Source organism: Alligator mississippiensis, chromosome 7 (genome assembly GCF_030867095.1).
Source record: "Alligator mississippiensis isolate rAllMis1 chromosome 7, rAllMis1, whole genome shotgun sequence".
Classification (NCBI taxonomy): Eukaryota; Metazoa; Chordata; order Crocodylia; family Alligatoridae; genus Alligator; species Alligator mississippiensis.
In genome coordinates, this window is record NC_081830.1 from 48,214,587 (window position 1) to 48,240,194 (window position 25,608).

The following is a 25,608-nucleotide window of genomic DNA, read 5'->3' on the forward strand; positions in this document are numbered from 1 at the left end:
TAGCTTTGTATTTGAATGGAGGTACAATTTGTAATTTTTGTTGTTGTCCCTATTCAACCCTAGGGAGTCCTTCAGTTATGGAGCAGAAATATTGACATGTGACTTAAGTGACCAATCATATAGCATGTATACAAATTATGGATATTTATGGAAAATGGCTCCCAAGCATGAAAAAAACTGGAGTAAGTTTATCTAAATCACTTTTCTGAAAACTAACAAATCAGTGAAACTTCTGTGTTTCCAGAAGATCAAGGAACAACCCACAAGTGACTGAAAATGTGTAAAATGCATTATTGACTGCAAATGGTTTCCCCTGCTCTAGTCTCCACTCTTTGAACATGTAACTCCCATTATTGAATATTTATGAAAAATAAGTGTACATTTGGAAGGGAATATTTTCCTTGAACTCTGGGATTTTATCCTTCAGCAGAATTTAGAAGACCCACCATTTCTTCACTAACTATTTCCCTCCATCAGAAGATAAAACTCTTCTCTTTCCGTTATTTAATAATCTACAGTATTAAAAGCTAGTATAATACTGTCATTCATTCAACAATGGAAACAGGGGGGGTGGGGAAATTGTGAAAACTGTTACTTTACAGACTGGAAAGCTGTGTTTTGGAAACGTAACCATTTTTTTTTGTTTTGTTTTTATTTTTCCTTTCTTTCTTGTGGCTATATGACAAACATGCTATGCCATTGAAAAGGAAAACTATCAACTATCAACCTACCTGTTTATCAGTTGTTGTAGAAAGGGGACAAAGAATTTGCACTGGTTACTAGAAGGCTATGTTGTTTAGTGAACGGGGCACTGGAATGGGAGTCAGGAGACTAGAACTGATGTGCTGTGTCTCTTTCTGGAATATATTGGTTGGGGGTATAGGCTGTTAATTATGAGCATTTATTACAATTCCAAGCTGAATGAGACCCAGCCCTTAGTGTGGAACTTTAAGTGACACTGGAATACACATAATAAAAATATGTAGCACTAACACACAGGTTGAGATCTTCAAGCATGTTTTTGCCCTCTCTTTAGTTTTTTTTTTCAATATAAATGTAGTAGAGAGAGGCATTTCCAGAGGAAAATTAAGAGCTTTTTAACAGTGCTCTCATTTTCCAGAGAAAGTCTATGTAATTAAAGAGAAATGCACATGTAAATTGACATGCAGATAACATTTGGCAAATCATGGTGGATGATTAATAAGCAGAGAAGCAGCAAGCTAAGGATCTGATTAAGAACCTAAGGAATGGATGTGCAGACAATTATGGTGGGACAAAAGGGAGCGGGCTTTAGAAAACAGCAGCTGCTCCAGGATAACTGCCTCTGCACAGTCTTACATTCTGGTAAATGGATGCTAGTTGTAGTAACTATCCTTCAATTAAAAAAGACAGTTTATTACAGTTTGGCTTCCTTCATCTATGGGGTAAGACCATTCACATAGGCAGTTATGATGGAGTGGCTGATGTAAAATACTGCCCACTTTTACTTTAGAATAAATTGTTTATTTATCCATATCATTTTCACTGACTTCAATAGGCTTTGGATTAGGCCCTGATTTAGCAAGGCAACATATATTATTTTTTTATCTATGTTTGTAGCACATCTAACACAATGGAATTTTGGGCTGTGACTCTCAGGTACTACTTCATAATGAATAATCAATAATTTATTTGCATTTTAGTGGTATAAAAACAGTTTGCTCTGATTAAGACCAGCTAAGATGAAAATAATTCACTATAACATTTCAAAACACATGGAAACCCAGGAACACAAACATGTCACAGCTTAGGTCATGGTGAACCAACTCATTGTTGAGCCAACTCAGCAATGAAATTGCCATGGATTTTTCTGTGTCTGTCAACAAGTAACAATATTTAATGTCCTGTTGGGGGAGAAGCAGAGAAGTTGCTAAGAAATTATTTTAATGTTTTCCTTTAAAATCTTTTTGATTGTTCTCTATCCTAATAGCAAAGTCCCAAATAGAAGCTGAAGTTACCTCACATGAAAATGTATTTCCCTGTTTTATTTAAATTAATAACAAATATTATTAGACAATACACTGGGGGGAAATCTCTTCTGTTTTCAATAGAACGTGTAACTTTTTCTTTGAAATTTTTTACCATCCCTGTTTGGAAAAAAAGTATAACATTGTCATTTCTACCTTTTGGTACAACAATAAAAATGAGCCATGGAACACAGTGAATTTTATGCCACACTGTGAAGAAGCTTTTAACGATTCTTTAGAAGTGAAATGAAGCATGATTTGGTGGTTAGAGCAAGGGACTGAGTCAGGACTTTTTGGCTTCTATTTCAGATGGGAAGTGACTTTTAATATGACCTTCAGATAGTTGCTTTGTTGCATTAAATTAAGTACTGAAGGCCCTAATCTTTCAAGTTCACAGGACCTCTGCAATCACAAGAAGCCCTATTTAATTCAGTCACACTGAACACAGAGATCCTCAATGGTTGGTCCAATGACAACTTTAGGACACAACCAAAGCTGGTTTGGCAGGCCTGAAAGTAAAAAAAACAAAACAAAAACTTCTTTGCTTCTTTAAAACTATTTATGGCAGCATGATCTAGTAGTAGACGGACACTAGACTGGGTCTTAGAACTCCTGGGTTGTTGTTTTTTGTTTATTCCCCCCCCCCCCCCCCCCGATCTGTTTACTGACCTTGGGAAAGTCATTTTCTCTCTCAATTTCCCATTAATTATTCTCCACAGTGATAATGATCCAGATACCTGCAAAGCTTTTTGAGATTTGATAGAAAACTGGCTGGAGGATCAGTCTTAGAGAATAGTAATCAGTGGCTCAAGCCTAGTTGGCAGCCAGTATTAAGTAGAATTTCCCAGGGGTTGGTCCTGGGGCCAGTTTTGTTCAATGTCTTCATCAACAACCTGGAAGATGGCATAGAGTGCATCCTTGGCAATTCTGCAGATGACACCAAGCTGGGGGAAGGAGTATATATGCTGAAGGGTAGGGCTAGGATTCAGAGTAACCTAAACAAATTGGAGCATTGGGCTAAAAGGAATCTCATGAGGTTCAACAAGGACAAGTGCAAAGTCCTACACTTAGGACAGAACAATCTCAAATACCAGTACAGGCTGGGGGCTGACTGGTTGGGCAGCAGTGCTGCAGAAAAGGGCCTGGGAGTTACAGTGGATAATAAGCTAAGTAGGAGCCAGCAGTGTGCTCTTGTTGCCAAGAAGGCTAATGGCATTCTGGGCTGCACTGGTAGGTGTGTTGGCAGTAGGTGAATGGAAGCAATTATTCCCCTCTATTCAGCACTGGTGAGGCCACATCTAGAGTATTGTGTTCAGTTTTGGGCCCCCCACTACAGAAAGGATGTGGACAAATTAGAGAGAGTCCAGTGGAGGGTGACAAAAATGGTTCAGGGGGCTGGGGGATGTGATTTATGAGGAAAGACTGGGCGAACTGAGCTTACTTAGTCTGGAGAAGAGGAGACTGAAAAGCAGTCTTCAACTACCTGAAGCAGGGTTTGAAAATGGATAAAGCTAGGCTGTTAGTGGTGGCATATGACAGAGCGAGGAGCAACAGTCTCAAGTTGCAGCAAGGGAAGTTTAGGTTAGATATTACCCTTGGGGGTATTCAAAACCCAGCTAGGGATGATCTAGTTGCGGCTGGTCCTGCTTTGAGGAGGGGGTTGGACTGGATGACCTTCTGACGTCCCTTCCATCCCCTAACTTCGTATGATTCTGTGATTTACAAATGGAGAGCCCTACACTAGAGAGAGTTGTGGTGGCCGTGATGGTGATGATGTTGCAAGCCAGACCCATGATCAAAATAATAATAAAAATGTAATAAAACTACTTGTTAAGATTGTTAGTTTCACTAATATTTCCCTTTCCCTGCATTCTATTCTGTTCTTTTTCCTGCTAGGTATCTTTCCCTTGTGTCTAGGATCTGTGCATCATGTGCCTGTTCCACTGAAACCAATTAGATCAGTGGGGGTTAAACTTTTTAGTAGGCATGCCATAAATTAGTCCCACACCCTGCCCCCATGCCAAGCCAATCCAATCCCTTTTCCTTTCCAGATTTGCTGCTCTGCTTTCTGCTCCTTGCCTGATTTGCTGTGTGCCACGCAGAGGCTGCCTGTGGCACTTGGACAACCCTGCTATAGATAAATCTGCATATGAGAGTTTGGTTTAAGTGTTCTTGGATCCTGGTCATGGTCTTCTATTGTGATCTCACGCCTGGTTCTCTCAACACTGTGACAATTTTCCCAAGACTATAACTTTGGGAACTCTTAAACAATGTCAGCCAACCAACTTCTCTGGAGCTATGAGTTATTAGAAGTCCTGTATGCTAAAGGAGGGATTTTTTTAAAAATAAAATGAGTGATGTTTTGTCCTCTAGGTTGGACATCAGCATCGTGATGGTGTTGTAAATAGCTAGCAGAAGTTGGAAGGTATCAGCCATACTTTTAGTAGTAACTTGTAACAATACCTCTGAGTAAGATTTCTAGTATATATGACAAAGCACTGGACACTGTTTCATTCTGCCTTGGAAACTTTCATTGCTACAAATTTTTCTGAATCATAACTATAAAATGTGTTCAAGTGGGGACAACATTTTAGCGCTAATTCAAATAATACTGCAATTACTGGCATATGCTTTGACAATTGAAGGTAGTGAATATATTTAAACCATTACTGTACTCATGTATATAATATCATTCATAGGAGTATAAAAGCATTCTAAATGCTTTCACCCCAAACCTATACATCCAGAACTTTATCGTTATAGAAATGTGCCGTAAGCTAACCCAGCAAGAACTTTGATTAAACTTTGTGCCCTGAGGTGAAACATGAGGATTTTATCATTTTCTTTCCAAAAGGTTTGACTAATCTTGACACTTTAGCACAGTTACATTTAGAAAGCCTCAATACCAGGAAAAGGCTGTTCAAGTTTTTCACAGACAATGACATACAGTATATATTCTCAATCACTGGCTTAGGTCATAGGTCAACTTTCATCCTTGCCTCTGGTCAGGGGCTGAATGACTTCCTGAACAACTGGCTCCGTGGAGTTTATGATGCCAAGTGACAGTGGAGTAGTTTATTGTATGATCTACAGCCTTAAACTGTCTGGAGAGAAGTAGAATTGACAATGTTTGATAAGTTATTCATGATGAAAGAATAATTGCCACAGAGAAAATGGAGCTGAAGAAGTGGGAGCACAGGATACAAATCACTGTTGTGTTTATTCTAAGCACTCTAAGTGTTTTTTTAACTTTGAACTGTAGATATCTAGTGAAAGAAACAAGAAGGAAAAGGTTCCCATAAATGCTGTTGTGATAGCTCTGGCATGTATCCATCAAAACAAATCCAGGTTTCTAGGAGCTTTACAATGTACTTGCGAGTGCAGAGGGCTGAAGTGACTGAATGAGTTATTAGTTTGTATGCTATCTCCCTCTAGAGTACAGGCATGCAAACTGTAATAATATTCTGCATTCATACTTGTGCTTTAGGATCATTAATTAAATGTAACATTGACTCTATAAAATGGAAACTGAGGCAAAGCAACTAAGGGCCCAGTTACATTTTCAGGTTCTTTTAAAAGGCAAAATATAAAATAGCCTAAGTATAAATAAGAGTTGCACCTTCAGGGCATGCCTGTGCTGTGGAAGGACCATGATAGGGAGCACTTCGGTGGAGCACAGCATGCCTACTTTGCTTTCTGCACCCTGAAACAGATGTAATGTAGGCATCTTGGTGTGATAGAGGATGTGCACCAATTAGCGATTCTATGAGTGATTTGATTGGCCATAGGGTAAAGATGCTATATTATTGACGTTATGGATTGTTGTGCAGGTTGAATGGGGAGTGATGCCTTTTCTGAGCTCTGTAATTATATTGCAAAGAAGTACTTGTGCCAGCTTAAGTATGTCTCTGAGTTGTAGTGATAGTAGTGGTTGCATTGACTGTTGACATATCCCTTGTCTTTTATGCTGATGGGTTGTCCTAACTCATGGCTCAGCCAATGAAATTGTTTGTCTGAAAGCAGTCAGCCAGTGGCCAGGAAGGATCTTGTGAAAGGGCATGGGAATAACTGATGTTGTGATGATACAAATAGGACTGAGGTTGCACAAAGCTGAGACTCAGGCAGATGCTTCATAGACTCAAAAGACAATGCTGAGGCAAGGGTCACATGAGTAACTTGCACTGTCAAAGAAAAATCAATGTGATCAGCTTTCATGCCTAGAGGCCACTTCACGTTTTCAAGGCCAACCCTCCAGTTTGAGGCTCTGTACAATTATTCTTGAAATATAAAAATTGGTGTTAAGCCTGACATTTATGTAGTTCAAAAAGAGACAGTAGAGGTGAGGTTGGAAGACCTCCAGATCTGATCAGTGCACATGTCTTTACACAGATCAAGAAGAGATTTGGATCTCCAGTGATGTAGGTATTCATTTTCAATTGGAAAACTCCAGGAGGTGGCTTTCAAACTTCTCTCCATATTACTGATGATTGCCTAACAGTACTGATTCCTTTAATAGGGGTATTATAAAAAATGCCCATAGGTGTGGAAAAATATTGTGTACTCTGTCCCTATTCTCTGATTTATTTACTTATCTACCATTAAAATGCTATCCAGGCTTTTTAACAGAAGAAGGAAAAGAGGAGGCTGACATTCAGTGAAAAATAACTGAAAACAAAGTTCAAGGAAAAGAGATTTTGGAAATTCCATAGATTGGATTAGAAAGGTTTAAAATAATCATAATGGTAAAACTCAGTTCAGCTTCTGCCAAATGAAAGTGTTTCCATTGCCTTAGGGTGGGATGACTATTGGTCCCCTTTTCATTCCTTTGAGTAAAGGAAATTGTATCATCTATGTGCATGGAATGAAGTTGTAGCTCCATTGAACTGACAGCCACATCAAAGGGTGATTTCCAATAAGCTTTCTGAAAAATGTCAGTTCTGTTCCTCAGGTTGTTCTATCACTTACTCATTGTGCATTGTCAGCTATGAAATGCTGCTTTCCCATATTAGCAAATGCACATACATATAACATATTCTAAATAGATCTCACAACTATAGAGTGGGTGTCTTTACTGTTAGAACAAAAGTGCAAATGCTATCTAGCGTAAAACTGTAGATATGGTCCTAAACATGTGAAGAGTGATAAAAGCAGTCAATAAATTCCAAGAGCGTAGATCTGTAGATGTTCTCATATATTACAGTTTAAATAGTGAAGTTGAGATCAGGAGCCAGCAAACCTCAATATTTTTAGAGTAGGTGCCACATGATAGAGAAATGAAGCTATTGAAGTGGAAGCATTGGATATCAGTGACATTTAGCACAGTTTTTTGAAACTGTGGAGGAGATGCTCCTCCTTATATTGGCCTTTTTATGCTGGTTAAAAGGGTAGGGGGCAAAAAAAGGGGCCAGATCTAGTCCAGGAATGACTTCCAAAGTGCAGGCACACTTGAAGGCAGCTGTGAGGATTGGCTTCTCCCATTGCAAATTCTAGAGTAAGTGACTGGGGCTGTAGTCAGCAGGTGGGGTTTCAGAGTGACTAAAGGATATTTTAGGCTCAGGAAGAATTATCTTTCTCATGTGTATATTTCTGAGGAAAATATGGGGAGAAGCAGAACAAAAGCAAACAGTTGGATTCAGTGCAGAGAAAGAAGAAAAAATAATGGGAAAACATGGGCACACACAAGGAAAACTTAGGGCCACAGGGCAAGACCAACTGGTTCAAAACTCCAATGCCCATTAGACACCTAATTCTGAAGTGGGAATGTGAATTCCCTATACCTTTTCAAACCAGGTCACCTGGTGCTTGATCAAAGCCCATTAACTTTAGTGAGCATTCAAGAACAGCAGTTCCTTATTTAAATGCCTAAATCTTGAACTATGAATAGCATGGTCCAAGTTATCTTATTCCTTTTGAACTGACATCCATTGGACTATACCTTTTCCCAAGTATTTCAAAAGAATGAAGCTACTCAGCTGAAAACCAGCTTCCAGATCCCACCAGACTTTGAAAGTCAGTAAAACATTAGATGCTTCTGTTATTCAAAATCACCTGGCAGCAATTAAGCAGAATCTTCTAAGTAGACTAGTTGAACATGCCATTGATTTAAACCTTGGCAACAACTGTTTAGCTGGATTTACAGGAAGCTTCTCATGACATTTCATTAGTATCACAGTGAATTAATTTTATAGTGGCGTAATGCTTAATCCAATTTAGGCTTAGTATTATTAATGATACTGCTAGGGAAATAGCTTTAAGGCAATTAAACAGCAGTATGTAATGTTGCCAAGCATCACTACCAATATTGGATGGCATCACAAAATAACACATTTAAAAAGGGAATTGAATGTGGAAGGATAGCACTTCCTGGTGATTTAATCTTTTATGTTTGGAAGGATACCAAGCCACATAAAAATCTATTCTCGATGATCTCCTTTTGAAAGAGCAAAAGTAAATATACACTTCCTTCTGCTTGTTAAGTTTGATACACATGCATTGCATGTGTTAGTTTTACCATGAATGTTGGTTTGGCTTTAAAAAAATGTGCATACTTGGCTCAAGAATGAAATATAGCAGTGGATTAAGAACAATAAAAATATACACACTGAGTATGTTAGACATTCAGAACACCCGGGCTAATGTCCGAGTTAAGAGACATACCCCACAGGACACATCACAACAGTTTAAGAACATCAGTATAATAACCAGATATTTGTCCATAACTCATAGCATAGGGAATAGCAAAGCCCTGTGAGTAGGGTTTATTGGGTGGTTTGGCAAAACTATGGAATCAAATGATTTGTTGGCTTTCTTCTCTCTCTCTCCAACTATATTTCTGGTATTTGATTGCCTAAATTCAGCACATTAGAGAGCTAAAGATTTTTGACTATCAACAGCCGTCTCATACAAAGTTAATGAATTATCTGCATAAGTTATTATGGTACCCTTCTTCTTCTTCTTTATTGCTTCCTTGGGAGTCTACTAATCTTTCCCAGCCTTCTTTTTTCTTAATCCTCTTCCAGTCCTGGCCACCACCCACAGCAACTTTCTTTGACCGCGTCACTTTAGTGCTGTTCAGAACTTGGTGCTGCATGCTTGTTCTCTGCTCCTCAAAAGCGTTTCAGTCTCATCTGTATCTCCTGAGCTATACACCTCTGTCTGCCAAGCTCTTCCTGCTCAGTTAGCTCTGCTGAATATCTGTTCCTGCAGTAGAAGACCTCTCATGGTCATCAGCCTTATTCTAAACAAGATGCAGCATGAATGGCAGAAAAAATAAGCATTGATCCCCACCTTTTCCATAAATCATCAGCCAATCCTCCATTTATTCACAAACACTTACTTGGCAAGGTGATAGCATTTGCTTAAAGAAAAAAAAAATTCGTTCTTGTATATTTAAATTCTACAGTCTATGCACGTAAGATGTATTGATACAGAATTACACATCAATTCAGGTGCAAGGAAAAACCACAATTTAAAATTGAGCTCTGTGCTGGGCTCTAGAGAAGGTGAGGAAGTCCTATTGGCAATGTGTAGGGGGTGCACGGGGGTGTACATGCACCCCTTGAGAAAGCCAGTGCACCCCCTGACTGACCGTGCTTGCCACTTAAGCAACGGCCAGGGGGACAGGCGGGAGTGCTGGTGTTTAATGACAGAGTTTCAGACAACAGGTTAGGGCATCTCTTAATTATTTCATTTGTGATTTGGATCCTATTCTCTGTTACTGTTTGTTCTGCATTATTCTACTGATGTGTTTAAAGAAACACTAAAAGTTAGTTTCGAGGATTATTTTTATGCGAGTCCTATTCCTATCATCTGTCTCTTTCCATGGTCATTTTAAGTAATGACAAAGTACCTTTTATTCCATCAAAATGCAGTTAGGAAAGGAAATAATGTGTTTATATCCTCAGCACTGTAGTTTTATTACCTAGGCTGATTTGCCAAAGATATATCATTAAATAATTTGGGATAATACCGCATATTTTCTGCATGATGTGTGGGTGTGACCTTCTGATGAAAGTGTGTTTGTCTAGACAAACTAATTTGTGGAATCATTATTATTAAATTTAGGGACATGTATTTGCTAGATTCCAAACGTTATTTTTTTGTGTATGAACACATACAACTATCAGATTTTTTTACCATAAATGTACACATATCAGCACGGACACAGTGAAATGAAGGGGAAATATTTTGTGGAACTTGGCTGCCTGATAGAGATGATATAGATTACATAAAACAAGGCATATCTACATGAGACACTGACTGTGTATTAGCTTGATACTATTGCACAGTAGTGTCACATGGCAAAAACCATGCTGAGACAGTACTGTGCAGTAGTATTATGCTACTTTGCAGTAGTGTCGCTTAAAAGGCATTTGCTGGTGCTACTGCACAGTAACTGTTTGTACAAGTACTAAATAAATGCACAATAACCACTGTGTAGTAGCATCTTGTGTAGATGCACCCACAGACAAATAAACCAGTCCAAACATTGCTGGGGACAAAATTAAAGGCTGCCATAGGCATAGATTATAGTAGGCCATACATTGCTTAATGGTGATATGGTGTAGCATTTGTTTGACCAAAGTTTGGGTAAGAGAAGAAGAGGAAAAGGAAATGAGGAGGCAACAAGGAATGAGCCATTTTGGAAAATTCAAGAAAAAAGAAATAGAAAAAAGCTAGAGTAGAAGTCTCACTAGAGGTTGCTTAAAGTATGTTGATGGAGCAGGCAGAAGTTCAGTTCCCTGCTGTAACTGGGAATGCTTTGTAAGAAGTGTTATGAGTTATAATGATCCCCTGGAACAAAAAGAAGTTCATTGTTAGTTCGGGGGGGGGGGAGGGAGGGAGGGAGGACGGTATAAGCCTGCAGCTGGTTTCCCCTAGCAATGGCCCCTCCTCCCTGTGAGGTTGCAAAGTTTTCAGAATGGGAGGGGGAAAAGGGAGCAGAGGGAGCTTGTTCTAGGGGTTCCCCAGCCAGTGCTGGTGGAGCAGGTGAATAGCCTCATGGGGTGGAGGGGGAGGGCGTGTGGCTCCAATTCACCCTCCCACCCTCTGGCAGAGGTTGAAAAACTCCCCGACCAAACTCCCTCCACTCCTTTTCCCCCCCTCCCATTCCGAAAACAGCACAGACAGAAGTTACAGAAGATGCTCTGTTTTGAAATGTCTTCATCTGACCTATCATGCAATGAGGGTTCAGATTTTCACCTGATCAGCCATTTTTGATAGGTTCATAGATTGGAAGGGGTGGAAGGGATCTCACAAGACCATTGGGTCCAGCTTCCCTGCACTAGGCAGGAAAGACAACTGGGGGTCAGGTGACCCCAGAAAGATGACCATTCAGTCACCTCTTGAAGATCCTCTCCTTCTTTCCAGGGTAGGTGATTGTACCACCTCTGGAGGGAGCCCATTCCACAGTCTGGACACCCTAACTGTGAAGAAATTTTTCCTAGTGTTAAGCCTGAAACAGAGTTTGTGGCCGTTACTTCTGGTTTTCCCCAAGAGTGCCCCGGTGAACAGTTGTTCACTGAGCCCCTGATGTATTCCCCTGATGTAGTGGTAAGCTGCTACCAAGTCACCTCTCAGCCTTCTCTTTTTTAGGTTGAAGAGTCCCATATCCCTCAGCCTTTCCTTGTATGGCTAGCTGTGCAAGTCTCTGATCATATGGGTGGCTCTTCTCTGGACTCTCTCAAGCTTTACCATATACTTGTTGAAGTGTGGCATGCAGAACTGGACACTACTCCAGCTGTGGTCTTGCCAATGCTGAGTAAAGTGGAAGAATAACTTCCTTGGTTTTGCTTCAGATGCATTGGTTGATGCATAGATTCACAGATGCTAGAGCTGGAAGGGACCTCAGCAGATCATTGAGTCCAACCCCTTGCCCTGGGCAAGAAAGAGTGCTGGAATCAGATGACCCTAGCCAGATGCCTGTCTAGCCTCCTCTTAAAGACCCCCAAGGTAGGGGAGAGCACCACCCCCCCTTGGAAGCCCATTCCAAATTCTGGCCACGCTTACCATGAAGTTCTCCCTGATGCCCAGCCTAAATCTGCTCTCTGTCAGCTTGTGACCATTGTTCCTTGTTACCCCAAGAGACACCCTGGTAAACAGAGCATCTCCAGTTCCTTGCTCTGCCCCCCTAATGAATTTGTAGGCAGCCACAAGATCACCTTTCAGCCTCTCTTGTGGAGGCTGAAGAGGTCCAGGTCACTTAATCTCCTCATTAGGTTTGTCCTGTAAGCCCCTAACCATACGAGTGGCCCTCCTGTGGACCCTCTCAAAGTTATCCCCTGGTATCTCGGATGTTTTAGCTGTGGGCCGTATGCCTCTCGCATAATATAACCATCAGGGGGAATATTAGAAGTTGGAGGGATTTTTTTGAAGAATATCCTGGTGGGGGATATTGGGACAGCTAAAAAGTTTGGCAAATCTCTGCTACAGCAACCCCAAAATGTTCCAGAGCCCATTAACTACACTTAGCCAACAACACAGCTCAGAAGTCCTCTGCACATAGGGTTTGAGGGGGTCTTGAGCATCAGGGAGCTGGAGCTGCGTCCCAAATATCCCTCCCCCGAGATGAGGAAAGCTGGGAAGGATCTTGAGTGTCTGCCTGCAGTTCCCATTTTTAAATGTTCAGATCTCTCTTTAGATTGGTAAACAGAATTCTAAGTGGAAAGCATTGAAGTCAGTGAGTCCGTAAGTGAGTGTATGTAAATATGCTATTAGAAATTATCAGTACAATAACTGTGGAGCACAATAACTGTGATCCAGTTAGATATCATGTAAAGACGCACCCCTTCCATTCTTTGTAAAACATTTCCTTTTTTTGAAAGTTGGCACTGTCATGTGGTACAGAGTTATTGGCCTTAATATCTCAGAATAAGCTGTATCCTTAGTTACACCCTATGATTCTGCACCACAGAATCCCTGGGGAGTCACCATTCTGGTGCCCCCTCTAAAGTAGGTACCTGGGGTTTGTGCCCTGCTTGTTACTGAGTGAAGGTAATATTTGGCCATTAGTCTTGGACTCAGCCCAGTCCCCACTTGTATATTCAGTTTTCAGATATACTAATTCCCTTCAAGTTCCCAGGGAAGGCTGTGGTTTGTAGGTGATTTAATGCTGGAATATTGCTAGGGCTTGCTGTCAATTTTTAGGTTAAGGATTTATGAAACTGGAGTCCCTGGGCAATTACAAAATCCTTGAAATCAGAGATGGGAGAGACTTACAATGGATTGTTAAATTCCTCTTATGTTAAAGCAGGATTGTTCTCTGTAGCTTATTCTTCAGGGCTTTGTCCCTACTCATTTTAAAAAGCTGTTATATGATGTCCACAGGTGAGGCTGAGGAGCATCGTATTATTTGATATCGATGTACATTCTTCCTGAATCTAGTGCTAAGGCACACATTCATCAGGCAGATGAGCCTATTTACATGCCCCTTGGAGAATATAATTCCACAAATTACCAGTTTGAGTAGCCCTTCAATTTAGCCAATTCAAGGGATACTCAGAATACATACAATTCTAGCTAAAACATAACCAAAGCCTTAAGACTGACTCTACACAGCTAAAGATATTTCTCATCTCCTGGTTAAAAACACAGATTTTTCAAAGCAATAATTTAGAGGCAGCTGGTGCTTTCTACTGCACTGCAGAGAAAAGAAGCAGAAACTAAATTTAAAATGGCCTAAGCAATGCATACAGAGTGAAATGGCAAAAGGCCTTCAAAGGCTTCCTCTCTGTCCATAACTCATGAAGGCCATTTGGCCTAAATACCATGTGGGTGAACTCCATTGATATTTATAGTAGAGGAATGGTTGCTTTGCAAGGATTGCTGTCTTGGATTGTGGCATCAATTCAGTGAACTATTCCTGCAAATAATTACTCCAGTCAAAACATAAAGGTCCATGAGCATTTCATATATGTGAGGGGTAAATTGAACCCTTTACATGGCATTGATAATTCTGTAATGCATTAAAAAAAGCAAATTTCTCATTTCAATCAAAACTAATAACTATTAATTTGACTTGTCTTGCTCTTATACCAAAACTGGATATTAAATTCATTTAGAGAATAACCCTTTTTCCCAAAAGCCCCAAATCCACCTTCCTCATTGAAATAACCCAACTATTTCCCAGAATGCTCAGCTTACCTTGCTCAACTTGCATATAAGTGATTAAAAGCTATTCTTAAATTTCATTGCCGAGTTGCAGGCTTTATGAATTTCTGTCATGGAACAAAGGAGTTTAGAGGACACATGCATCATGGGGAAAATGTCTCTTAATTTCAATACTCTACAGTCTGTTATGTCTTACAGGCCAAATCCTGAGGTACATTTAGGGGGCTAGATTACAGTACCCTTAATAATTACTCCCGTAGTCACCCCACTGGTTTAGGTAGTATGAAAACAGAGAAGGGGGTATACTCAGAGTTAGTAAAAGTCTAAGAATTTTTAGCCGTCACTTTAAAGTAGCAATGAGTAAAGGCTAAGTGAAATCTAGCTGGTTTGGTCCAAATCCTTCATCAGATAATATAGTAAAATCTCAACCCTGTACAAAAAAGAAGTTTTCTGCACTGGGCCATGGAAGCAATGAATTACTGGCTTTCATGAATTCAACAAGGCTCTTATAGTATGAAAGCCAGACTTTTTTGTATTAAATCAGTAGTTACTTTAATTTAAGTGTGACCCTTCTAATGAAGCTTCAATTTGTGAATATCTCAGTGGGTGAGATTTGTAAGAAAAGTGTGTCATATTTTAAATGGTTGAAATGAAATATGATGTTCATCTTTGCACTCCATGGGAGTGCATAAAAATAAATCCAAGATGAATAAAACTTGGCACAGTATTTCATATTTGATCTCCTGGCTACAATATGATTTGTTCACACTACTTTTGACTCTGCTTCTGAATGCAATACATATAAGATCAGACTCCAGTTCATATAGTGGCCCTTTAGGAGGGCCCAGAAGTGATAGTTATCCCATTGCATGAACCCCAAGAAGGCAGATTACTTGAAATACTTAAAACAATTTCTGAGAGAGAGGAAGATGATCCATTGATGCAGAGATGAACACTTGACAGTGAGCACCATTGTATTTCCAGTGATCAGTTAGATCTGAGAAAAATAGAAGCTGAAGTGGGTCTATTAAATTATTGGAGTCTCTACCTAGTATCATGGAGGTCATGAATGAGTGTGCACCTCCTATGGGAACAGAGGCGTAGCAGGGGAGCCATGACACATGGAGCAGTGCCAGCTGCTGCAGTGCAGATGGCAGTGACTATTCTTGGGCCACCACTCCTCACCAAAGATGGTACCTGGGCTACCATCCCACATCCCACCCTGCCCCCTGTTATGCTACTGTATGGGGATTCTAAGACCCAGAGCAAAAAGTCATAATGGCCTCAACCTGAGGCCTGACATGAGAAACCAAAAAAGGTGAACTAAGATCAGTTTTACAACCAGTATGTTTGTATATATGTGTGCGCCAGAGACTTTTAATGTTGAATCATTACTCATTAATTGTACAAAGCACCATCTGTCTAAGCTGTTTGCTGATGCACATTAGGGCATGCATACATTTCTTTTAATCGGGGAGATGCCCCCTAATGGCAGTCAAAAAAGGCATTATTTGAAAGCTTGAATATCAGTTCACAATGACAAGTGAGGTTGGAAGTACCGCTTATTGCCCACACCTGTTGCAGACTGGGGTGAGAAATTAGTCCTATTCAGGATTTCATCTTTCAAAAACGTGGTGATACATCAGGCACCCTTAATTTACAGTTCATTTTGGCTGTATTTGAAAGGCAAAGGGTTTGGGCACACTTAACACGTAGACCGGTGTACATGCAATTTAAACCTGACATGAACAGATGAATAAACCCATTAAACTGGTTTAAAATTGCATTTGAACAGTTCATAAATGTACCTGGAGACTCAGGTACTGCTTTGAACCAGTGTTCTGTGAACAAGGTGCGTCTGACCTGTAGATGCCAACTGTTTTGTGACATGGGTCTAACTGGCCCTCCAGAAATTGTTCTCTGCTTTGCTCTTCAGTGTTCCCCCCTCCCCCTTGCCCCCCAGTTGCAACATCTTGCTCTGATATGCGACCAGAAGTCTATTGTCCCCCCCTTGTTGGCACTTTATCAATGAGCTCCTCTGCAGTGCTTGTACAATAAAAGCTATCCTTCTGACCAGTTGCATCCTCACCCTCTACTCAGTTGCAGCTCCTCCTCATGCTCCCCCCACTGGAAACTCAGAAATGTGGGCCCAATCACTTCCCTTCCACCATTGCACCACCCCCAGGTACACCAAGTCAGACAGGTTCAGTCAAGTACAGGCCACTGAACTTTAATGAACTCACATTTAGAAGAGAAGGGAAAGCTATCCATTACTTTTAGGCTGACAGGAATCCTATGTCTGGTTAGATGCACTTTTATAGTACTGTATAAGCCATGTTTAGAACTTAATCCCCTTTGATTTCATGCTTTTTGGGGGGTTTCTGAACTCTGCCAATAAAACAGGGTTTTATTTAGCAAGAGATAGAGGCTATTTGAGCTGGAGTTGGATGAATCCTGGGTTTCTTGGAAAGTAGAACAAACCAACCAAACTGAAGCTGAGTCTGAACACCTGAGCAAAAGGGATCTCCTCAATCATTGCCTACAAATGGTAACAGCCGAGCTAATGTGGACACCAGAAGAACCAAACAACTTGAGCAATGTGTCATTAAGGTGCATCTTTCCTTTCAGTTAAAGCCAGTGGCCCCTCTCCTCTTTTGGGTGGTTACAACTCCCATTACAATAGTCAGTGCCGACTGAGTCCCTTAGACAGCATAAAGGAAAAAAAAACCAAGGCAAGATGTTTTCATTTTTACCCTGGGGAAGAGTCAGGATGCCTTTTTAAAAAGACCAATATAATTACCATTTTAATGCTAACATACAAGTGCCCCAGAACAGCTTCCCGGAGAGAGGGATGAAAAGCTGGACCCATTAAAGTCTATGGTAAAACTGTTGAGTTTCATGGGGCCGAAGTTTCATCATCCAAAGAGACCATAAAACTAAATGGAACATTTTCAGATTCTGGGAAGGGGGAGAAAACAGCCCCAGACCTTTCCATTCAGGTGTTTTGATCTCTGTGATCTCCATTCAAAAATGGCAAGAAATCCTATTCCTCATCAAGAAAGAAGAATTTTTGTGAATGCACTTGAGGGCTAAATAGCAAATGAACAATATTTATTTCCAGGCTAATTTCCCTGCCCGTAGATTACAAAGAAGCAAAAGTTGAACGCTTGCTTTGAATGATCACCACCAGTAATAGAAAAAAGTGTCCTCACTGTCTGCAGCCTCTTGCATACACAAATACAGGCACTGCAATGTGTGAGAAACTATTCAGCATATGACTATAGTTGTATCTATGAGAGAGGAAATTTGTAGGGGTCCAGGAGAGAGAGAGGTTAATTAACTACTTCCTTAGGACCCCGTTTTGCTCTCACTGAAGTCAATGGCAAAAATCCCACTGCCTTTAGCAGTACAGGTTCAGCCCCTTAGAGATTGTTATTATTTAAAAGGGAATTGAAAACCTTCCTACCTGCCAAGACTGAAGTGCAGGGCCTCATGTTTTGCTGCTTTTCACCCTGAAATAGCTGATGACATAATTAACACCTAAAACAGAGCAGCAAACTGCATTCTATGGAGTACATTAGGTGTCAGTGAAGTCATCAAATGCAAAAGGGAATACAAAATCCCAAGGCTCTGTACTTTGGCTTTTGCAGGTAAGTGAAGGTAGGCAAGGGACTTCAGATTTACAGTGTCTATCAGTCTGTTTTTTAAAGCAAAGTATGTTTTCTGTTAATGACGTGAGCTCTGAAATAGTAACACAGTATAATTAAACAGCTATTTATGCGGAGCCGTAAGTGTGCATGATGCTATAAAGACAAACAAAACTGAGATCCCTGCCTCTGGGGTCTTACTTGGAATTTTGAATGTAAGGGTGATGTTTTGGCTGTTAAGCTGCAGCTTGGTCGTATAAGTACTCAGGAGCATTCTGGCTGACTCAGCCAGAATTTTTTAGCAGGCATTTAGGGAGTGTTCTTCATGGGGGAGCTACAGCTAACATGGATGCAATATATATTCCTTTCATCCTAGCTCAGTTCCCCTGGCTATTTGGAAGCAGCAGAGATTGTAGCTTCATTTTTCAGGCAGTCTAGCATTGCTGGCTGCATAAAGTTCCATTGTTTTTTGTGTTCAGAAAGTGCAAGGTCTGGGATTTCTCTCCCATATCTATCTGGGATTTTTATTCTCATTATATGATCCAAATGTGGCTGGCCTGGGTACAAAAGTGGGAGTCTTCTGGAGTCATCTGCTACCCTTTCATAGTCATGACTAGTCCCAGTGTTGTTTGTACAGACTTAGATGAGATCAAATGTTGGAAGTCTCATAGAAACAGAACTAGATCTAAATACCCTGTATTTGTGTTTCTTCCTAAAATTTCATTGCAATTAATATCTACATGTCCTGTTGTCTAAATATGGAATAGTTGCCTGAACATTTGCAGTACATTTTTTTTTTTTTTTTTTGGCATACTTATAGTAAAATCATCCACCATGGTAAAATTAAAAAGAGCACTCACTCATTAGGTGACACTTCTGTCTGCAAATAAAATATTTGGAAGCTAAATCCCTTTTTCACTCTCCAAGTTCCAGGAACAATCTTCACATTCTGTTGGTCTAGCCACAAAGACAGAATAAGGCCATAACGAATCAGTGACTTCTGTCTGCTGGCAGAGCTCATTCTGCCTTGGTTACACGCCGTGCTAAGAAATGGAAAACAGTTTGTGCTTCACGAGACATTTTTAATGAATGGCTTGTAGGACCTAAGCTCTAATTATAGAGATTTCCACTTTGTCCATGATGGAGGCATGGTAATAAAGTATTAGGGTGAGAGTATTTTGTTAACGTATTAGATTGAGCCCTACAAGACTGTCAAGTGCCTGAGTTACCTCATCTGCTTCTATGACTGGTTAAAGTTCTTTAATTATGAAGGAATGCCTGATTTTGCACAGTGTTTTCCAGCCAACAAGGGACATCACAAAAGCAGCTGCATCAGCTGTTTCATTTCATTTGTGATTCTCTAAAGTCATAATTTTGTTGCTCTGGTTTTAGACTTTCAGTATGGAGAAGGATTGGATGGAAATAAAAGACATCCTTTATTTCACTTCCTCAGAGACCATATTTGTTTCCATGTAATCCAGTGTTAACTCTGCTGTGTATCTGTGGCTCAAGAAATGCTTTGTTCCTTTTTTGGGGATGTGTGGATTTGGTGTTTCTGCAGCTTTAGTGCAACCCAGGGTCCTTTGTGCTGGATATCACAGTGGCTGGGCCAGGATATCACCAGTATGTGACAAAATCAGCAGGATTCAAATATTAGCCAGGAAATTTGAGCCCTGAAAACACTGATACACTGCTGCTGACATCTTGCCCTGTTTGTTTCTCTCATTGTACAGACTCCCTTCTGAGAGAGGACAGTGAGTGGAGAGGATCACAAGAGTAAACCTAAGCTTCAAACATGACTGACTTTATGGCTTTCAGTATGGAAAAACATCATATATGGAAAACGGGAGCTTTGAAAATGCAAAACTATAGGTGGTAACCTATTTTAAAAATAATGAACACATGTCATTAGTTGGCAAACATGGCCAAACTGGATGAGAGGGTGATATGTGCAACTTAAAATGAGCCATGAGTAGCAGGTGCCAGCACTGAGATTATTCTATATTCATTATAAGGTATACCAGAATTTACGATTCTATTTCAGCAAAATTGAATGTGCTTGTCGTGGAAGTCTGTTTGCTCTGTATGATTCTCTATATTTAACTGTAATATTAATCTATATTTCATCTCCTATCTCTGTTCTTCTATGTCACACTCTAAATCACAAGTGCTGCCAAGGGAATTGGTGAGGGAATATTCCTGTCTGTTGTCTGAGATGGCAGAGCATATTGATACCTTTATGTTTCTTCCATCTGTTGTATGCTATGTGACTTGTGGCCTAATTATTATTCTCCCTCCCTAGAGCCTGTTATCTTTCCTGAATGGAGCTCCCGGACTGAACTGTAACTCTATAGCCAAGTTCATCAAACCCATGAGATGTTCACGTTATCATTCTTCTGAAACTTAAACCTAAAACACTTAAAAAGTATTTATCAGTGCTAATTAAGGCTAATATATTAATTTAGGACTAATTATAACACGTTGATTTTATATACAATTTTTCACTGAGGATTCCAAAGCACTTTTATAGAGGGAAGTAAATCTGGCCAGTTTAGTAAAAGGGAAGGCAGTGAGAGAGAGGTACACATTTCCAAAATGTCTGCTAGTTTGGGGGCTTCACAGATTCTCAGTGCTGAGTGTCTCAAACTGGATACCAAATGAGACAATGATCGGGTTTAAATGACTACTCTGTGATAGCCAGAAGATAGTCTACATCTATCCCAACCATGTAGTTGGTTCAGTAGAAAATATCTCCCACGAGAATTTTTGCCTCTTGCATACCATCTCTCCCTTGTTATTCCTCATCATAAATTATCTCAGTGACAGAACAGGAATCCAAGCCCAAGGTATGGGAGGTAGCCATTTTATTTTAACCCCTGGAGCTCTCTATTAGCAAGCAATCCAACTTTGTCTTTTTTAGGTTATATAAAATGTTATAGCATGCATTTTCTCTGTTATCAGAGGGTTAGCCTTCTGCAAAACCTAAAACTTAGTCTTATTTTAGTGGTTGTGAAAGGCGTTGGAGTGATAGCCCTGACAGTCAAAGTCCTTTATCTGCCACTGGGACATGCACACCCTGAGCCACAGGGGGCCCTGGTCCTTTCCTCTGTGGCCACCCGGATGGGGTGCTACCTGCGTGGGTGCTGCCCCAGCTCACAGGCAGCACCCACCAGATCCAACTCTTCTCTAAGCCTGCACTGGGAGCACTGCCCAGCAGTCTTAGGGAAGAGCTGGATCCCACGGGTGCTGTCTGTAAACTGGGGCAGCACCCACACAGCTAGCACCCTGCCTGGGTGGCCACAGATGGAAGAGCCAGGGCCCCCTGAGCTCAGGGACTGCATAGCTAGGTGGCAGCTTGTGTGGGCAAGCTCTACTAGAGAAAAAAAAATCTGGCAAGGGGCCAGATCCTTTTTTTTTTTTCTTCCCCATGGAGTCTGCCCACCTCTCCCGCAGTCGTGTGGTGAGCTGCCAGTGGGCCCTGAACTGCAGGGGGCCCTAGACCTTCCCTCCATGGCAGCAACACTCCCTGGGGCCACCCAGGTGGGCGGCTAGTGGGCGGGTGCTGCCCCAGTTCCCAGGCTGCACCCAGCCGAATCCAACTGTTCCCTGAGCCCGAGCTGGGGCAGCACCCACCTGTTAGCAGCCTGCCCAAGTGGCCCCAGGGGGTGCTGCTGCCATGGAAGGAAGGACTGGGGCCCTCCACAGTCAGGGGCCAATTGGGCCACCAACAGCTTACCCCCCGGCTGTGGGAAGTGGGCAGGTTCTGTGAAAAAGAAAAAAAGGCTTGGGCTCCTCACCACTTCCTCTTTCAGCCTGCCTCTCCCATGGTGAGGGCTGAGCTGTCAAAGGTTGCAACATTACAAACATCTACATTTCAAACTAAACTACATGCGGATGTGGTTTACAGCATAACAAACTCATTGAAATCATAAACCCCTGCCGCACGTGTACAGTATGACACTATTAAGCCACAAAAATGGCCATTTTTTGTTACGTGTACAAGCACCCACTGGGTGTAATAAACTGAATGATATGTTTATGACTACCTATTTCCTGTCATAGCTTGGGGCACTATGACTACTCATACAAATACAATGCTGCAAATTTATTACAGTAACAGGAATAGAAAGCTTCAGATTTTATCTCTTGTAGCACAACCTGTCAGTAGATAACCAACTAGGAAGCTGTCACATGGTTTCTTCCTGTTCATATTAGACAATTGTTAAAATTTGGGCAAAAGGCAACTTCTCTCTCAGTTGTACTCAGAAGAACTAACAGCTATTCCTGAACATTTGCAACTGTGACATATCAGCTGAAGGGAGGAAATTCTTTTGCTTTTGACTGGCAGCAGCAAATCTCAAGATAAGATTAATAACATCTGGAACAGGGTGTCATCAATGTTTCTCTAGTTATGAGGTTTGGCAGATTTCACTAATCACAGTAGGATGCTGGCTAGCCCGAAGTACAGTGATTTTTGGATGGCTTTTGCGTTTACAGTATTGCTGTTTAATAAATCATTGATCTAATTTAGTAAACGTAAGCATTTTCCCTTAAGTGGAGGGTAAGGGGGGGTCTTTGAAAGAAAAGTTGGCTGCTTTATTATGCTTTTTGTGTGAGTGCTCCCAAATTCTTGTGGCAACTCCTTCAAAGAATCCACTTGGTAGAGAGCCTCCTGCTCCGCATCTTTGTCTGAGTCTACCAAGAGGAAGAGTAAGGCTGCAAATTTTAAAGCTGGTAGACTATGGGAAAAAAAAATATGAGAAATGGGGAAGGATGATTGGAATTGTATTGCTGCCTGACTCTGGAAAACAGTGCAGGGGAGTACATTTCTTAATTTAGCTAATTCCCATTGGAGGGGGAAGTAGAGAATGGCAGGGAGACAGAGAACAGATTGGCAGGTGCCTGTCCATAGCAAAAAGGATGAATTCCAGCACAAACATTCTGAATGCTGTTAAATTTTGCTGAAGTATTTTAGTCTTGTCTGGGAGTAATGAAGAATTCTTGATCTAGGCTGCTTGCAAATTCAGGCAGGCTTCATTGGTTTATACTTGTTTCAGATTTCTGAGTTCCTCCTATCTATAAGGCTAGGAACATCTTTCCCCCTGCCCTCCCTTCACCTCATTTTTAATGAACGAATGAGGTATGAAAGAGGTCAAACCTTTTTATAATAAACCTTCTTCACTCCCACCAGTGATCCACATGTGAAGAATGTCTGCTTTACAATAGATTGTCTGCTGAAAAATGGACTAAGATCACTAAGCCATTCCACCTGGGTTCGTGAGCAACCATCCTATGGTAGAAGCCTGTTATCACAACCAATCTGGACTGTATTTATACTAGTGACTTAGAAATGAAAATGATCAAAACCCTGAACCAGCCATCATGAATCTCTGATTTAGGTTTATTCCTCAAGTAAATTAAAGCGTGTTGATGTTTTTCTGTTCTGTTTCCACTAGATTATGCAGTTGGCTGTTGCATTTTATCTGGGATGCTTAAACATGCTTAGCTTATAACAGAAAGAAAAAGTGGTATTAAGACATCATTGGAGTTCTACATTCATACTCATCTATTGTTGTAATACATCTGGCCTCGTTTTTTCATGTTGCACAGTCTCTCAGTTATCTTTTATTTTTTAAATGTAATCCAAAGCAGGACAAGATCATACCTTTTGCATATAGGCACAGGATGCTGGATGGCAAATTCATTATTCCAGACTGGGAATCATGCCCTCAACAAACATACTTAATGCACATACAAGGTCTCTTGGCTGCCAGCACTCATGGCCCATCTGCTTGGATGGCATGGTGCCTGTTCCCCAGGGCCTAGGATCTAAGTGATGATCGGTTTAATTTGGCAATATGTCTGACACTGTAAATACCATCACTTCTTTAGGAGGTGCCTTCCTTGAGAGAGATACAAATGCATTAGATCCTCAAACCTTCTTTAAAAGTTATTGCATCTGTTGACATGTCACTCAGCTACTTTTATGCAGCATTGGAGGAAGAAAGGGAGACATCAGTTCATGGGCAGTCATTTTGGCTGTGAATAATTCAGGTTAGATTTGTAGGTGGTGTCAGTCAGATAATCAAAGGTCTTAGAGTGTCAAAATACAGAGATGTGGGAACTTGGCATGTAAGCAATCCCATGTGTAACCCTATGAGAGTTATGAAGAAGTAACTCAGCAGAGTCTTTTTCACTTTAAAAAATAAGTTACACTCTGGCCCATTACAATAAGCGACCTCCTGAGTAAATATAATTCTTTTGATTGGTCAGCACTAGGGATCTCATTTGCTTGCCTTTTAAAGGATAAAAGAGATTGTCAGGTGTTAGATCTGGTCTGATATCAATCAGTTAGTTTATCTATCTAAGTTTTACATTAACAGTTGCATCAAATTAAAAAAAACAACAACTTATGCTTCATGGATAGAGATGGATTGCCATCATTTCAATAAATACATTCCTCTTAAATGTATTTCATGATACTAATGGAATATCTGGTAAAATTCTAGGATCAGGTGAGAAAGTTCTTGTGCAACTTAATTTTTGATTAACTAGGAGGGCATGTAGTCTGAACAAGGAGAAAACTTAACTTAATCCAGTGGTTGTGGCACTAATCACAAATCCAGTTCCTTGATCTGCAACAGGCTTCCACTGTGGCCTTGGTGTGGTCTTGTGTCACTTAGACCCAGATTCACAAAGGGATTTAGGCAGCTATTTCTTATTAAATTCTCTTTGTAGGTCTGGCGTTTTGTTTCTACATGCCTCCGGTCCCCATCTGCAAAATGGACATAAAACACTTCCTTATCACATGAATGCTGTGAAGTTAATATCCCAGTTCCTCATTATTGGGGATTGTTTAAATACCTCGGAGCAGGGCTATCCAACTTTGGAGCAACCAGAGGCTGCACACTGCATGGGGCAGTCCTTGGGGGTGGGAGAAGCACCCCACCCCCCCACTGCCTCCTTCTCCCTGCCCCCTCCCTCCTACCCTTACCCTCCCTCTTCTGCCTTTCTTCCCATGCTCCAAGACTGTGCTTTTCTCCGTTTGGTGGTGAGTTTATTTTTTAATTTATTTTTGCAGTGAGCCTGCCAAAAGCATGGAACCCATGCTTTTTTGCAGAGCCTCCCCAAAATTGCAGTTTTTGTGAAAATTGTGCAATTGCAATTTCAGTAGGTCTCTAATCATATGTACACTTTAGAAAGTAACCATGTACCTACTCCATTTTATTGGCCTTTTCGTGTTTATTCTTTTTTTTTTTTTTTCCATTTTAAGTGTATACATGGAATATTTCTCAAACTGGTAGAATCTTTTAAAATTACAGAAAAGTTTAAAGGGAAAAAACTCTGTGTGCACGCAGGCACACACATGGGAACATTGTTCTTACATAGCATATGTTCAAATCTGAAACTATTATATTTGACAGCATTCCTTTAAAAGAATTGAGTGAAAATTTCAGATATAAAAACAGATATGAAGAAAGGGAAACTATAGATGAGTTATAAAACCCCTTAGGAAGTATATTGGTTAAATATAAATCAGTGATTTAGCAACAGGTTAGTATTTCTACCTTCTCACTGCTTCTTAATGAGTCTGAAAATTGATAACATTTTAATGTAATTTTGATTGCCGTATTCCGGAGGTCAGTCTAATAAGTGTATTGCATGATGCCAAATTACTCTTCTCACAAGGAGTGAATATAATTAAAAGCACAAGTGCTTGGTGTTTTTGATTAAGGGAGTTGAAACAAGTTTATTTTTTACTTACTAAGAAAAATTGAGTTTCATGGAAATAACTTAGGGTTTTAGTTAGGCCTCTGCTTAACCTCTTCTTTGCCATATGGCTCAAT

At 40.6% G+C, this 25,608-nt stretch overlaps 1 long non-coding RNA gene across 1 annotated transcript in view; it reads left to right on the top strand.

The window, feature by feature from the left end:
• The window catches only part of LOC132251926 (uncharacterized), a 63,734-nt gene extending 42,792 nt beyond the window's left edge, over positions 1-20,942 (top strand). Inside the window, exons 2-3 of the long non-coding RNA XR_009463668.1 lie at positions 64-182; positions 19,495-20,942. This is a non-coding gene — a long non-coding RNA (uncharacterized LOC132251926). The remainder of the gene's footprint in view (positions 1-63; positions 183-19,494) is intronic.
• Positions 20,943-25,608: the final 4,666 nt, after the last annotated feature.